Below are 14,872 nucleotides of genomic sequence, written 5' to 3' on the forward strand. Positions count from 1 at the left end.
CTCTGGCCCCCGCTGGAGTAAATGGAGAGCCATGCTTTGGGGGGGGGCAGTTTCAAGTCTGGACGAAAAGGCAAAGGGGGTTGGTTGATGTTGGTGAGATAACGACCCTATGAAAGGATGATAATGGGAGGCGGACAAGAGGGCATTAGGGTCTGGGCAGCCTGGGAAGGGGGTCCTCTTTTTTCACTGTGTCCCTCTTCCTCCCTGCCCCATTCTTGTCTTTGTGAGTTTGTCCAGAGTCTGTGTTAGACCACCAATCCTGATCCACTGCATGTTACTTCGTAGATCGTTCCCTTTATAGAGCATTTGTCTGTGTAGGAAGATTGGAGTGAAACACGTGCGGATTCTCATGAAAGCCCGTTTGTAGTTTACCATTATTTTTGTGCATGCGGTGCGTACAACATGCCGGGATGCTACATTTATTTTTATTTTTCCTTCTGGTGCACGTTCGATCCACAGCAAAATGTATGCACCTGCAGTGGTTGCGCTTTTCCTGTCCGAAAGGTGTAACATGCAAAAATGTGGTGTGCATATACTCCCTAATGCGCAGCTGCCACTTTGTGGAGTCGCCTCCCCCTTCCATGTCACCCAGAATTGAGCACTCGGCCTGCGTGCGGAGAGATCCAGCCTCACCCAGAGGCTCTTCTGCTTTGCACTTTCCATTGAGGTAACAGATGGGCCCAAGTGTGATAAAAAGAAGTGCACACAAGGGGATGCGACTGGGTAGAGGCTAGCTTCAGAGAAGAGGCTGTCAGCTGGAGGGCGACTGACCTTTCAGATCCCTGACAATTGAAGGCTCCAGGCCTCCCCTGGCTTGGGGTTCGCACACAGCTTGCCTTAGCAAGATTTGTACCAGTCCCTCTCTCCGTGGCCAGAGACAGCGCTGTATGCTCTTAATTTGCTTCCTACCAAAGCCCTTAGCAGTCTTTCCCCCCCTTTTCTGTGCGTGTGTGCGGAAACAAAAATCTTCAGGCCACAAACTCTCCCAGAATCTGTCCACTAGAGGAGGCATCAAGACACACTTTGGAAAAGGATGCAACAGCCCAGGGCAGGAGCTGGAACCATTGTATGTGTCGGTCTTTAAAGCAAAATCTAAAGCTGCAAAACATGCAGTGCTGGAAATAATAATAACCCATCTTTATTTACCATGGAGGGAAAGTGAGGGTTTTATTTTTTTTAAGTGCTTTAAATTATGGGGCTGTAAAGTATTTCTGTTTAAAATTTAGGCAGATTTGGTGGGTGGGTTGGGGGCTGGGAACGGAGTTCCAGCCCTTTAGGAGTGAACGAAAAAGAGTTTCAACATCCCTCTGACCACCCCAATCTGAATTGCGTTTACAGATGTGATTTTTGTCCCCGAAACTTGAAAGGTGATCAGTTTGAGGCTAGTTCTCTCCCGGAGGGTGGGGTGGAAAAGACAAGAATGGTGAGATTCCTGGAGTTTTATTTTTAGGTTACCCCTCCCCCCCAAAAACATTATTACTTGACCATCCCATGCCTTGGTGGGAATTAAAGAAGCAACCACTGACAGTATATTCTTGTTGGCGAGGAGCAGTTAGTTCCTTTGAGTGTGGGGCTGTGGACGAGGGTCTCAACCTAGGTTCCTTTTATTACATTGAATGCTATCAAATCTGTGGATGTTGCATGCCAGTTAGTTCCCTCGCAACTGGCTGTTCCCAATCTCCTGCACGGTGAACATCGAAGGAATGATTTAGCCTGAATGACAATGGCTGCTAAAGGATAATGCCAAGTGAAAGGCATGATGGATTCACATTTGCAATGTGTGTGTGTGTTTTTTTGGGGGGGGAGAATGTGACTGATTTTTCATTGCACGTTGCTTCCAGCTGAGAGCAGGCGCTGGCAGCAGGATCGGAGGGAATATGCTGCTCCTGCAAGCAGGGCTGTCGATTAGCTGTGTGTCTGTTGTTAGATCAGCAAACAGGAGCCTGTACTGCTTCATTAATATTTGCGTGTGTGCAGAGAGGAAGCTGAGTAGACTCCCACAATGAATAAAGTATAGGGTTGTGGGTTTTTTTTTTAAAAAAAGAATTAAACCTGTTGGAAGGTTGCTGACCCCTGGCTTAAACCAAAAACTCTGTGACCTTTGGTATGGTATTCTTAGGGTAAGATCAGAATCAGATATTTTTGGCCTCGCAGGAAGCATGTGCAAGATAAACTGTGGGTGTCAGAAACTCACAGTGCAATCCTAGGTACTTTTACTCAGAAGTAAGCTCGTAGTGTATTGAATGAGAATTTTCTTCCAGGTAAGTGTGTGTAGGATTGGAGCATAAAACCATAAACCTAGGCACATTTTCTTGGGAGCAAGCCCTATTGAACCCAGTGTGGTTTGGTTCCAAATAAACATACATAGCTATGCCTTTTTGCATACTGTAGTTAACACCTTGCACAGCCCTTTTTGTCTGAGTGTGCCTTGTTCTCCTGTGGAAACTTCATTGCACACTGGAGCACCTCGCAGGATGGCCTAGGTTGGCTGGAATGTGCATTTGCAGATGTGAAAAACAGGATGTCTTCAGGAAGTCCGAGGAATTTTCTTCCACCCATAAGCCTCTGTCAGAAAGCTTTAGAGGGGAAGAATTATGACAGGGGCTTTCGGAACAAGTCTTCAATGAGTCGCTTGAGACTGGCTATGTGTGTGCATGTTGATTTTCTTATGCTGCCTGCCACGCTATCCTGACCCCAGAGGAGGTTAAAAGGGATTGGGTTCAGTGTGGACGTGTGCTTTGTTTGTCAATGCAATTGGATGCTGGTGTTGAATTATTGGGTGTGCCTGAGTCTTGAAGTTCTTAATATTCAGTGATCACTGGTTTTTAGGTTGCTGGTTGTACTTTGGCAGACTTTTTCCATTTGCAAGCCAGATTGTCCAGTGGTAGCCAATGTGGTACCTTCAGATGATGATGGACTACAACTCCCATCACCCCTGAGTGTTGCCCATGTTGGCTGGGGCTAATGAGAAAATGTAGTCACATTTAGAATGTGTCATGTTGGCTATCCTTGGTTAAGTGGTAAGTATCAAGGATGCATTTCAGGACTGTGTGAAGACTGAATAACAAGGCAAGTCAGGGTGATTTGCGGGGTCCCCCCAAGTCAGATGGGAGCTCCTGCAAAACCTCATTTTACTCTGTTTCTTTGCTATATTGTCTATATATCTGTGTTTCTCTAGGTCCATGGGTTCTGCAAGAATTGAGACTGTCCAAAATGTTGCCTGTAGAGCACTGAAGAGCTCTGAATTGTGCTTTATTAAAGCACAGCAGTGGAGTTTGTTTTTTTAAAAAAGAGTTGAAAGCATCATTTATGCTTTAAGAAAACAAAAAACAGCACCATCCTAGAATTCTTCAGAACTCTGCTGGCAGCATTCTACTCAGCCTTGCATTGTAAGGCCCATCAGAGACATGATAAAGCCTTGAGGGAGGCCTGTAAAGGCCTATCAGAAGACACAAACAGCCACCAGAAAGAAAGGTGGATGTGAAGCTGCAGAGTTTTAAAAATGTACAAGCAAGAATGCACACTGCCTGGTCACTGCTTAATTATTTTAAGGTGAGAAAGAGACAAACCCATGTGCCCCACACCCAGAAAGGATTATGGAGGAAGTGAATCACTTTTATTTCCCTCACAAAGGGCCCCTATCTCTATTTCTCCACAATTTTCCAGGCTTAATCCACTCTGGAGAGATTCCCCTACCTGTAAATTTCATCCACTCTGGCCAAAAGGAGAAAAAAGGTAGTCATTTTGCAATTCCCCATTATAGTGAATGGGAACCAAGGGCTTTGTTTGTTTGTTTGTTTTGTAAATACAGAGTAGCTCAGAACATGAAATATCAAAGTGGAGAGAACATAGAGCGACTCAGAAACAGATCATATTTTTTGAAAAAGAAGCTACAGATACAAGGCTAATCTTGGGACATATGCTCACCCCTAAGATGCAGCTTCCACTAGGGCTATACAGTGGTACCTCGGTTTAAGAACAGTCTGGTTTAAGAACGATTTGGTTTACAAACCCCGCAAAACTGGAAATAGTGTCTTGGTTTGAGAACTTTACTTTGGTCTAAGAATGGTATCTGAACAGTGGAAGGGCACTGGCAGCGGGAGGCCTCATTAGGGAAAGAGCCTCGGTTTAAGAATGGCTTTGGTTTAAGAACGGACTTCGGAACGGATTAAGTTCGTAAACTGAGGTACCACTGTACTCTGCACGGTCAGTTTTCTTGTTTCCATTTGCTTTCACCTCCCTCTAAAAACTCCCCTCTAGTTTTCAGTTTTCTTGAGAAACTTGAAGCTTTTCAGAAGATATACAGTGATACCTCGGGTTAAGTAGTTAATTTGTTCCAGAGGTCCGTTCTTAACCTGAAACTGTTCTTAACCTGAAGCACCACTTTAGCTAATGGGGCCTCCCGCTGCCACCATGCCGTTGGAGCACGATTTCTGTTCTCATCCTGAAGCAAAGTTCTTAACCCGAGGTACTATTTCTGGGTTAGTGGAGTCTGTAACCTGAAGCGGATGTAACCCGAGGTACCACTGTATCTGTATCTGACATTGGAAGCTATCTTTTATGAAGGATCCCAGTAATACCTACTCTGACTGGCAACAGTTCTCTTACGTCCTAAATCATTAATCCCCCCCCCCCAATCACTCGCTACCTGGATCTTTTTTACTGGAAGATACCAGAGACTGAACCTGAGAACATCTCCATGCAAAACATCTACTTTACTATTGCACTATTAATACAGCACAGAGTGGACTAGAAGGTAGGCAATTGGAGTTGAAACTGTATTCACGTTAGGCTAATCATAAAGGGCAGGTCTTCCCTGTAGCTTTCAGTGCCTGACTAGGAGTGAAGAGGCCGCCTCCGTATGGGGTTTGGTCACCCTGGCTTTTCCTCCTCTCCCACTGAATCATTGTGCAGCCTTGGTCATGTCTCTCAGCCTTCATTCTCCTTCTGTAACTTGGGGAGTTTCCTCCTGGAGCTATTACCCAAATATTGATAGTTAAGGTTGTAAAACACTTAGAAACACTTGAGAAACATCATATAAATGTGTGAGTAGTAAGTGATATGTTGTGACAATGGCTTATGAGCATCTTCAGTGTAGCGCCTGAGCAACTGAAGTAAAGGCTCGGTAGTAAACGTTAGACATTCTCTGGTTCTGTGCTTTTAAACATCAGCTTGATATGGAGCACTGATCAGCGTATGGATATAAGTATTATCTCTTGCTGATGTTTGCCCATCAAGCTGCTGTTGAAAGCTCAGAACAGAAGATGGTCCTATAAGCTGGCAATGGATCTGAAGTGGTCTAGGAATGCCATTGCTAGGACAGAAATTGACTCAGGTGGCATTGCACAAAGGGCGCTGAGACAAGTAGTTAGCTTTATACAGTGGTACCTCTGGTTGCGGACGGGTTCTGTTCCAGAGGTCCGGTTGGATCCCGAGGTTTCCGCAACCTGAAGACCATTTCTGCACATGCGCGCGGGGTGAAACCCGGTAAACTACTTCCGGGTTTGCCGTGGGTGCATCCCAAAGTTTACGTAACCAGAGGTTAATGCTACAGTCGTACCTCGGAAGTCGAACGGAATTCGTTACAGAAGTCCGTTCAACTTCCGAAACGTTTGGAAAACAAGGTGCGACTTCTGATTGCTTTCCAGTTTTGCAGGCGCACCGGAAACAATAGCAGAAGCCACGCAGGACGTTAGGCTTCCCAAAAAAGTTTGAAAACCAGAACACTCACTTCTGGTTTTTGATCGTTCGGGAGCTGGAACGTTTGACTCCCATTGCATTCGGAAGCCGAGGTACGACTGTACTGTGCTGTGCTGCCAAAAAAAGAAAGAAAGAGAGATTGTAAAGTTAGGGTTTGCTGCCATGGCTCACTCTGCTTGCCATCTCTGCTTACCCGCCAACCCCTTTGCCAATGCTCCTTCTTCCACACCTGCCAGCCCCTCCTCCTTCTGCACCTGACCAAACATCCCTCCCTTTACACCTTGCCCATCCCCTTCCCTATCCCTTCACAGTTTGCCTAAACCTCCCCTTGCCCTTCATTCACAGTTCTCCCCAGGCCTCACCCCCTTCTAAAGCAGCGGGGAGGCACTTCAGAGGGGTCTGGCAAACTGCTCTCTGGAGCACCTCCCTCCCTTAAACAGCTTGCCTGGCCATTTGCCATCCAGACTGATTGTTTGTTCACCTGCCTACTGTTCTGTAGTCACACTGGAGCTGGCGTCACCGCCTACTGGTGGCCAAAACAACTATAGCGTGATGACAGCCTTACATGTTTATGTATATAGGAAGACATGGGGAAGGACTGCAGCTCAATGATAGAGTAAATGCAGCCAGTAGCCCTTGGCTAACTGAAGATTTATTGATGTTTGTGTGAAGGAGTTTTGTCCATCCTGAAACAGCAATTAAAAAAAATAAAGTAGTGAGGCAGGTCTTTCTAAAATAATCCAGGTCTTTTTCTCTCTCGAATTTATTGTTACCGGAATGCTCTGTGTCCTACCTATAGCTCAAAGTCAGTGCAATTTGTGTGTCTCTGTGTGAATATCCTTCCATATACCGTAATCCAAATACTAGAGTTCCTCCTTCCTCCCCTGGAAAGCTGTCTAGCTAATTGAGGCCAGGCAGTGCTTGGCTGTGTCACTCGCTAAGAGGTTTGGCTTTTTTAAAAACATCTGAGAGTTTGGCAGACTCGAGGCTTTTCAATTTCATATGGTGGCAGATGATGCTGGTGGGAGGTGAGGGGGAAGAAGGAAATGGCACCAGCGGATTCCTCGACAGTTGCTGACTGCTACTGTTTTTGCGTCATTGTTTCGAGTTCCTGGGATCCTTATATGGGCAGATCTCAGACCGGATCCTGTTCGCAGATCCTGGGAGGAAAGGGACATAACTCAATGGCAGAGCGCACATTCTTTAGTGTGTGCATGTGGCAAAGGTCCCTGATCCAATCCCCAGCATCTCCAGGTAGGACCAGGAGAGACTTTTACCTGGAGTGTCACTGGAACATAAGGTAAAGGTACCCCTGACCATTAGGTCCAGTCGTGACCGACTCTGGGGTTGCGGCGCTCACCTCACTTTATTGGCAGAGGGAGCCGGCGTACAGCTTCCGGGTCATGTGGCCAGCATGACTGAGCCGCTTCTGGCGAACCAGAGCAGCACACGGAAACGCTGTTTACCTTCCTGCCGGAGTGGTACCTATTTATCTACTTGCACTTTGACATGCTTTCGAACTGCTAGGTTGGCAGAAGCAGGGACCGAGCAACGGGAGCTCACCCCGTCGCGGGGATTCGAACCTCCGACCTTCTGATCGGCAAGTCCTAGGCTCAGTGGTTTAACCCACAGCGCCACCCGCGTCCATGGAACATACAAAGCACTGAACTACATGGGCCAATGGCCAAAAATCATAGAATTGTAGAGTTAGAAGGGACCCCGAGGATCATCTAGTTCAACCTCCCCCCGCAATGCAGGAATCTCAGCTAAATGATCCATGACAGATGGCCATCCAACCTCTGCTTAAAACCCTCCAAGGAAGGAGAGTCTACAACCTGACTTGGTATAAGGGTTAAGACAGTGCTCTGTGCTCCTTTGTAACAGGGGAAAATGCCTATATTCTGGTGCAGAATTCAGCAACCAGGTTGTTCACCGGAGCAAGCTGGTTTGAGCATATTATACCGATCCTGGTCTGACTGCACTGGCTACCGATTAGTTTCCGGGCCCAATTCAAAGTGCTGGCTTTGACGTATAAAGCCTTAAACTTCTCTAGACCACAATACCTCAAAGACTCCTTCTCTTCATATGAATCTACCTCGACCCTGAGATCACCTTCTGAGGCCCTTCTTCGTGTGCCTCCTCCTCGAAAGGTCTGAAGAGTGGCAACATGAGAACTGGCCTTCTCTGCAGTGGCTCCGCCAGGGAAGTTTGCCTGGCGCCTTTACTATACACCTTTAGGTGCCAGGCAAAAATGTTTCTTTTTAACCAGGCCTTTGGTTGACCTGATCAACATCCCATAACCTTTTAAAATGTGGCTCTTTTTTTGGGGGGGTATTATTGGGTTATTGCTTTTATTTTTATTTTATATACTGTGATCTTTTCATGTGAACTGCCCTGAGACCTCTGGGTATAGGGCGGTATATAAAATCAATCAATCAATCAATCAATCAATCAATTGTTTAATTGTCTTGAGCCCTGTTCAGGTGCGCAGCACTGTTCAGCCCTGTTGCCACAGATGGTGTATCTCTTTTCGCCTCTGGGTTGCTACAAATCAACTTGCAGCCCGAGACCTGCAGGTGACCAGTTTGCCTTGCGGGTGGAACTGTGGAGCGGGATGCTCTTAAATAGTGACCACACACCAAGTACCCATCTGCCCTGGGGATGGAGCAGGGGCAACGAATGTGGTAGCCCTCCACATGCTATTGGACTCCACCTCCTCCCAGCCCCAGCTAGCGTGGCCAAGGAGCCTGGAGCATCTCCTTTGCATCATGCAGAAGGTCTCTGGCTCAATGACTGGGTAGGACTGGGAGAGACCCCTGTCTGAAATCCCACAAAGCTGCTGCCAGTCAGTGCAGGCAGTCCTGAGCCAGGTAGCACAATGCTCTGACCCAGGATAAGGCAGCTTCTTGCATTCCAGAGCTGTAGTCCAATAACATTGGAAGGGTTGCGTATTGGTTTCCGCTGGATCATGCTAACTGTTAGAGAGTGAGAAAATCGTTCATGTCAATGTGTCCAAAAGTTCAAAGTCTTAGGGGTAAGCAAGGAAATAATAAAAGAATCAGCTGAACTATGATTAAATTATAACAACACAACAAGACGGAAGAAGTAAAAAGAAAGAAAGAGATCACACATGGGTGAACAGGGAACAGGGGGGTATAAGGGAATTTGAAATACTATTTATAATATAAAAACTTTAATATAAAATTTCTAACTGTGTTGTATTTGTATACAGCAAAGAAAAGTTTAGAGTAATTAGGTATATTTTAATTTAGTTAATTATGTAATAGGATTATGTTAGAAAATGAATATGGATACTGAATTTGCTGTTTGTAATTTTTCTTTTTTCGGTTTTGGAAATAAAAAATAATAATTGAAAAAAGAAGAAGTTCAAAGTCTTGCTCAACCAAGCAAGCATTGGGTCACCTCTTTCCATAGCTTTCTTCAGTGTTTGCTGTTTAGATTAATGAGATAAGGATGCTAAAAGGCTCTATACATTGGTGGGTGTTATAAAAATAGTAATTCTGGAACATGTCAGTATGAGGGATTATGACAAGTCTGGTTCTTCACTTGTTGGTTTAAGACAGCTTTTCTCGCTGGCTTTGTGGGGCTGATGGGAGTTACAGTTCAAAACATCTAGAGGGCACCAGGTTGGCAAAAGCTGGTCCTTAATCGATTTTGACTTTTGGAAAGGAGACACAACCGCCCCCTCTCTGTCTGGTGTAAGAAGGTCTCCTCTCTTGTGTGCACAAGAAATCACAGCTTGTTTGGTTTGGCTTCAGGGTATGAAGCTTAATGGAAATTGAGTAAGATGGTTGTGTGTTACATAAGTGTGTGATCCATGAATCATGGTCTGGATGGTGCTCTCCAGAAAGGCTGCACACCAGCTCCATATTAGAGAGTTTTTTAAAAAACACCCCTCTTCTCAAAAGCCATAGCTCAGTGGCAGAGCATCTCATTTGCCTACAGAATGCATCTCCTGGTAGGGCTGGGAGAAACCCCTGCCTGAACTTCTGGAGAGCCCCTGCCAGTCAGTGTAGATACTATTGAGCTAGATGGATCATTGCACTGACTTGATATATGGCAGGTTGTGGTTTTCCTGTGGTCCTTTGGGCTGTGAGCTGTCTGAGCAAGACACAACAGGGGCTGCTATGAAGGCCGGACAGTGGAGAGAACTGTTGCAGCAGGACTCTTGGTTTTCATGGTGAAGTGGCAAAGGGCTTGGGCCACATACAAGCCTTGCCAATGGGTAGCCCACTTCCCTTTGGTGTTTCTCCAGTAGGACATGGAACCTATGGATCTTCCGATGTTGATGGGCTCCAACTCCCATCAGTCACAGCCAGCATTGTCAAAAGTCAGGGATGATGGGAGTGGTAGTTTAGAAACATTTGAAGTGCACAAGTTCTTCACCCCTTAAGCTAGAGCAGTAGCTCCCAATTAGCTAACCACTGCAGACCCTCTGTTTTTCAAAAGCCAAGGCATGGACCCTCTACTTCTGAAAATCTTGATATCTCTGTGGTAGTTTTTGTTGTGCAAATGGTGCCACCATATCCTCCAACATGTCCCAGTGTAAAACTGGGATGCACATCTGGGCCGTGTTTCTGCGCAGATCACATGAACCGCGTGTGAGCACGGCACCCAAAAGCAGAATGTCCCAAGCAGTAGACGGGTATGTGCCATGGACCCCCTGGGTGGGTTACATGGACCACTGCGGGCTGCGGACTACCAGTTGGGAACCACTCTTCGAGAGGCATGCGTTCGATTCATAACAAGTGAGAAATTGAACCAAATGGACCTCAAATAACGTTCTGCTTGCTGCAGCTAAGGCTCTGTCTTAAGCTGTTTGAGCAACTAACCTCAGGGACCCTGGGCTGGAAGAAGACAGGCAATTCCTCCCCCTGCCCCGAAGGACCACCTTAAGGTCATTTACAAGAGTGTCCTGGGGTGGGGTCACTGGTTTATAGATACTGGCATTTTGGATGTCAGTTTTGTGTCCATTTAATCTCTTGCATAGAGATTGACCGGTCTGTAGTTTGTAGAAAGCAGAAGGGCATCATTGGGGGACAATGACATAAATTTGATTGGAACGAAGCCTTGATGTTATGGATGGCATTATTAGGTTGTGTTATAACTTTGCCAGAGTAGACATGGAAACAGATTTGGCACTGAGGTCTGACTCTCTTCCTGGCCTCTGTGTCCCTATATTTGCTGTTGCTGTTTTAGGTTGGGAAACCATCTGTAAGTAACTAACTGTGGTCAGTTTAATAATAAGCCAGCTTCAAACCTATATTTAGCCATGGTCTATGAAACTGACTTGTTAAATCAGAAGGGCGTGTTTTAAATCAGAATCCCGGCTTTGAACATAACATGGCTATTCTTTGTTCTGCTTCTCATGTAACATTGAACCAGAGTTTCAAACTAAGCAGCATGCACCAGCAGGCTCCTCGTGTGTTAAACTAGAGTTTAAAACCAAACTCTGGTTTAACTCACTCGTGAGCCTCCTGGTGCAAGATGCTCAATAATGCTTCATTCACTCTTCAGCTGCTCCTGCCTTTCCCACATGGTGTAGAAACAAAAGGCTAAGCTGGCTTTGCATTACGTTCTAAACAGCTCAGAAAGATAGCATGCTATCTTATGAGTCAGGGCATTGGCCCATCTAGTTCATTTTTGTCTACACGGACAGGCAGCAGCTCTCTAGAATACCATATTGGCCTGAATATAAGCCACACTTTTTTTTTTCCAAATTCTGACTGTGAAAATTTAAAGTGTGGCTGATATTCACAACCTTATGAGTGGCAGAGTGGCGCTGCCCCCCCCCCCGCGAGAGCAGCCCAGGAGCCTCTCCTGAGCGCCGGAAAGAAGGGAGGGAAGGGGGAAGGCTGCCGGCAAGGCAGTTTGGTTCCCCCCTAGGAAACAGCCCGGGTATTGTCTTTTTTTCTCCCCCCCCCATCAATTTTAAAGGTGTGGCTTATTTGCAAGTGCGGCTTATGTTTGGGCCAATACGGTAATTCCCAGTTCTATCTGGAGGTGCTGGGGATTGAACCTGAGACCTTCTGCATGCAGAGCAGATGTCCTACCATTGAGCTATGGCCCCACCCCCATCCCAAGGCTCACTGTTTTCTTCTCACCAGCCAAAGCCAGGACAAACCTTGCCTTCTGCTCATGGTTTGTTTGAAGAGGAACCTACAACTCGTGAGCAGGGATTTGAGCCTAGGTACCCCCCCAAGCCGGTACGTGGGTGGCTTTGTGGGTTAAACCACTGAGCCTAGGACTTGCCGATCAGAAGGTCGGCAGTTTGAATCCCCACGACAGGGTGAGCTCCTGTTGTTCGGTCCCAGCTCCTGCCTACCTAGCAGTTCGAAAGCATGCAGTGCAAGTAGATAAATAGGTACCACTCCAGCGGGAAGGTAAACGGTATTTCCGTGCACTGCTCTGGTTAGCCAGAAGTGGCTTTGTCATGCTGACCACATGACCTGGAAGCTGTTTGCCGGCTCCCTCGGCCAATAAAATGAGATGAGCGCCACAACCCCAGAGTTGGCCACGACTGGACCTAATGGTCAGGGGTCCCTTTACCTTTACCTTACCCCCCCAGCCGCAGTCCCACATGCTATCTGCTCCACCCCACTGTTTATTGGAAATGATCAGAAGGAAAAACTGGGGGCAGAGCCAGGAAAAGTTCTGCTTTTCCACTGCTGCAGAACTTGCAGTGCTGACCACCCCCCCCACTCTTGTCAGTGGTGTGAATCTGAAAAATGATGAAGCTGGTTAAGGGAGCCAAGGCAAACAAAATGATTTTAGCCTACATGCTGCTCTTGTGGAGACAAGAGTGTGACTTGCAAATGTTCCCAGTAAGCTCTGGTCACCTCCCTGACCTGCTTTGGTGGTGGGTAGAGAAAAGGCCTCTTTAAGCTATGGGATGTAAGAAGTAGCCAGAAGCGACTTGGGGAGGGACCAAAGAACACTGGGTTTTGTCTTTCTTTCCTTGTTCTGGGGGTGGGGAAATGGCCTCCATTGTGCAACTCTTTTCTCTCTTTCTGCTGCCGTAATCTTGGGGAGGGCGAATTTGCAACTGAATTCACAGGCACTGTTAAAGGACACTAAAAAAAGAGAAAGAAGTGGTTTTGTTGTTTCATGGGTTTTTTTTCTGTGCAAGAAGAAAATGGCCCTGCTCATTCTTTGCCTTGTTAGGATCAAGACAGATTAGCTGTTTTTAAGGTGTTCTTTTGAGTCTGACGTCTATAGCAACAGTTGGAGGCAGGATCAGAATGTGAAATGGCTGTGGGACCCTGAATGTTGAAGCGTCAAACAAATCGAAGTGTCCAAGGGGTGGGAGGTGACAACACTGAATGTGTTGGGTGGGGGGAATCGTTGCTGATAATGTGTAATTGGGTGCTTTTTGGGGGGTAGCAGATACTGAAATCCCTCTCCAGAGCCACACAAGAGATGTGGAAAGTTCAGGTGGCCCTTTTCCTTACTCATCCTTGCAAGCTGCAAATGACTTTCTTTTAGCTGTTGTGCATCATCTTTCTAGCCAGAACAGCAATCAAGGCTGCTTACAATAAGGTACAGATAAAACAGAGCTAAGTCACCCGGCTGGATAACCTGTATGAATAATAAAAGAAGCAGTAATCATTAAAAAATGAATAAAATTGAAGGCTCGGTGGAGTGAAAATGACTTGGCAGTGGCCCTAGCAGTTAAATTTTAACAGATCTGTGGCCACCATGTCCTGTAATGTTGTTGAGCTGCAAGCAAGTCCCATTTCAGTTGTTTGTAGGGGTAGAAGCAGCTGTTGGTTGCTAATGGGTTAACATTCTGCAGCCCCCTGACTCATTTTTATAAACATCTGCTAAAAGTAGAAGATTTGGATTTTCTCTGTTCACGAGGGATTTGCATGTCCTTGATTCAAGGGCTTCTGATGGGTTTTATTTCATTCCCGGATTAATAAACTCGGAGTAACCGGCTGTCGCATGGACAGAGTTACTTAGCTAGCCATCAGCATTAGTTGGCATTTGGGAGTGGTTTCAGACTGAAGCCAGCTCCAGTTCCTGCGTGTGGAAGCGCTAAGTGGGAGAGAATTGACAGTGGCAGAACCCTTGAAATTATTTCTCCTGCCGGCAGCCTCCTGGAGAGATGATGGAGAATGGAACTGAAGGTCTTTGAAATGTGCTGGGATAATGGCGGAGGAAGGGGAAAAACTCATTTCACTAGGTCATAAAGTGTCCAGCCTGAATTTAGCTGTTAGCCAGCATGCGGCAACCTGTGTACAAGGACGGGGGTGGGGTGGGGGTGGGGAATTGATGCATCGCAGCCCATGTGCCCATGACAGTCGACAGTAGCCCAATGACCCTAACATCTTCTACTTCAGACTTGTTGACATGCGGTGAGCAGGAGGATGCATTGCTCTTTCTGCATCTCAGGTCTGAACCATGAAGTACTGTAGTAGTAAACAGTGGCGTAGCGTGGGTTGTCAGCACCCGGGGCAAGGCAAGTAATTTGCGCCCCCTAACCCGTGGATTTGCGCCCCCTAACCCGTGGATTTGCGCCCCCTAACCCGTGGATTTGCCCTAACCCCCAGATGTTGCGCCCGGTGCGGCCGGCCCCCCCTGCACCCCCCACGCTACGCCACTGGTAGTAAAGCATGCCACTAGGCATGTGAAGAGTGACTTTCTGTATTCACTAAATAATTTGCGGCCGGCCTAAGGAAGGGACAGGGTTTCTGGGTTAAAAGATATGACTTGGAGGCAGACTTCAGCCTTAAGTTTTGCAGAGCTGTGAAGTCTCTCTTTCTTTCTCCCGCCCCCGGGAAACTTGGTTCCATCTTTCCTAGTTTCTGCAACTTCTAAAGACATTCCCTGCACAATTCTGAAGCTACATTGATGAGGGCTAGAAACTTCATTTTTTAAAAAGTGAGTTTTATTGAGCAGGGTGGGATGGAAGAATGCACTCAAAGCCTTGAAAGTAGCATTCTCTTCTGCCCTCCCCTTCCCACATCCTTCGCTGCTCAAGCCTTGTCTCATCCTCCTCAAAGCCTTGTCACTCTGCTTTAGACATCAGGCCTTTAAGGAGGACTCCTGTCACTTCGTGTCTTCCATACAGCACTTAATACTCTGATGGCTGGCGTATAATAAATGCCAAATGGTAGCAGTATAATTGTTTGCAGGGCTGTTTGCTCAA

At 46.6% G+C, this 14,872-nt stretch overlaps 1 protein-coding gene across 7 annotated transcripts in view; it reads left to right on the plus strand.

The window, feature by feature from the left end:
• The window catches only part of ROBO3 (roundabout guidance receptor 3), a 354,058-nt gene that overhangs the window by 123,872 nt on the left and 215,314 nt on the right, over positions 1-14,872 (plus strand). The window lies entirely within an intron of this gene.

Source organism: Podarcis raffonei, chromosome 15, assembly GCF_027172205.1.
Source record: "Podarcis raffonei isolate rPodRaf1 chromosome 15, rPodRaf1.pri, whole genome shotgun sequence".
Taxonomy (NCBI): Eukaryota; Metazoa; Chordata; class Lepidosauria; order Squamata; family Lacertidae; genus Podarcis; species Podarcis raffonei.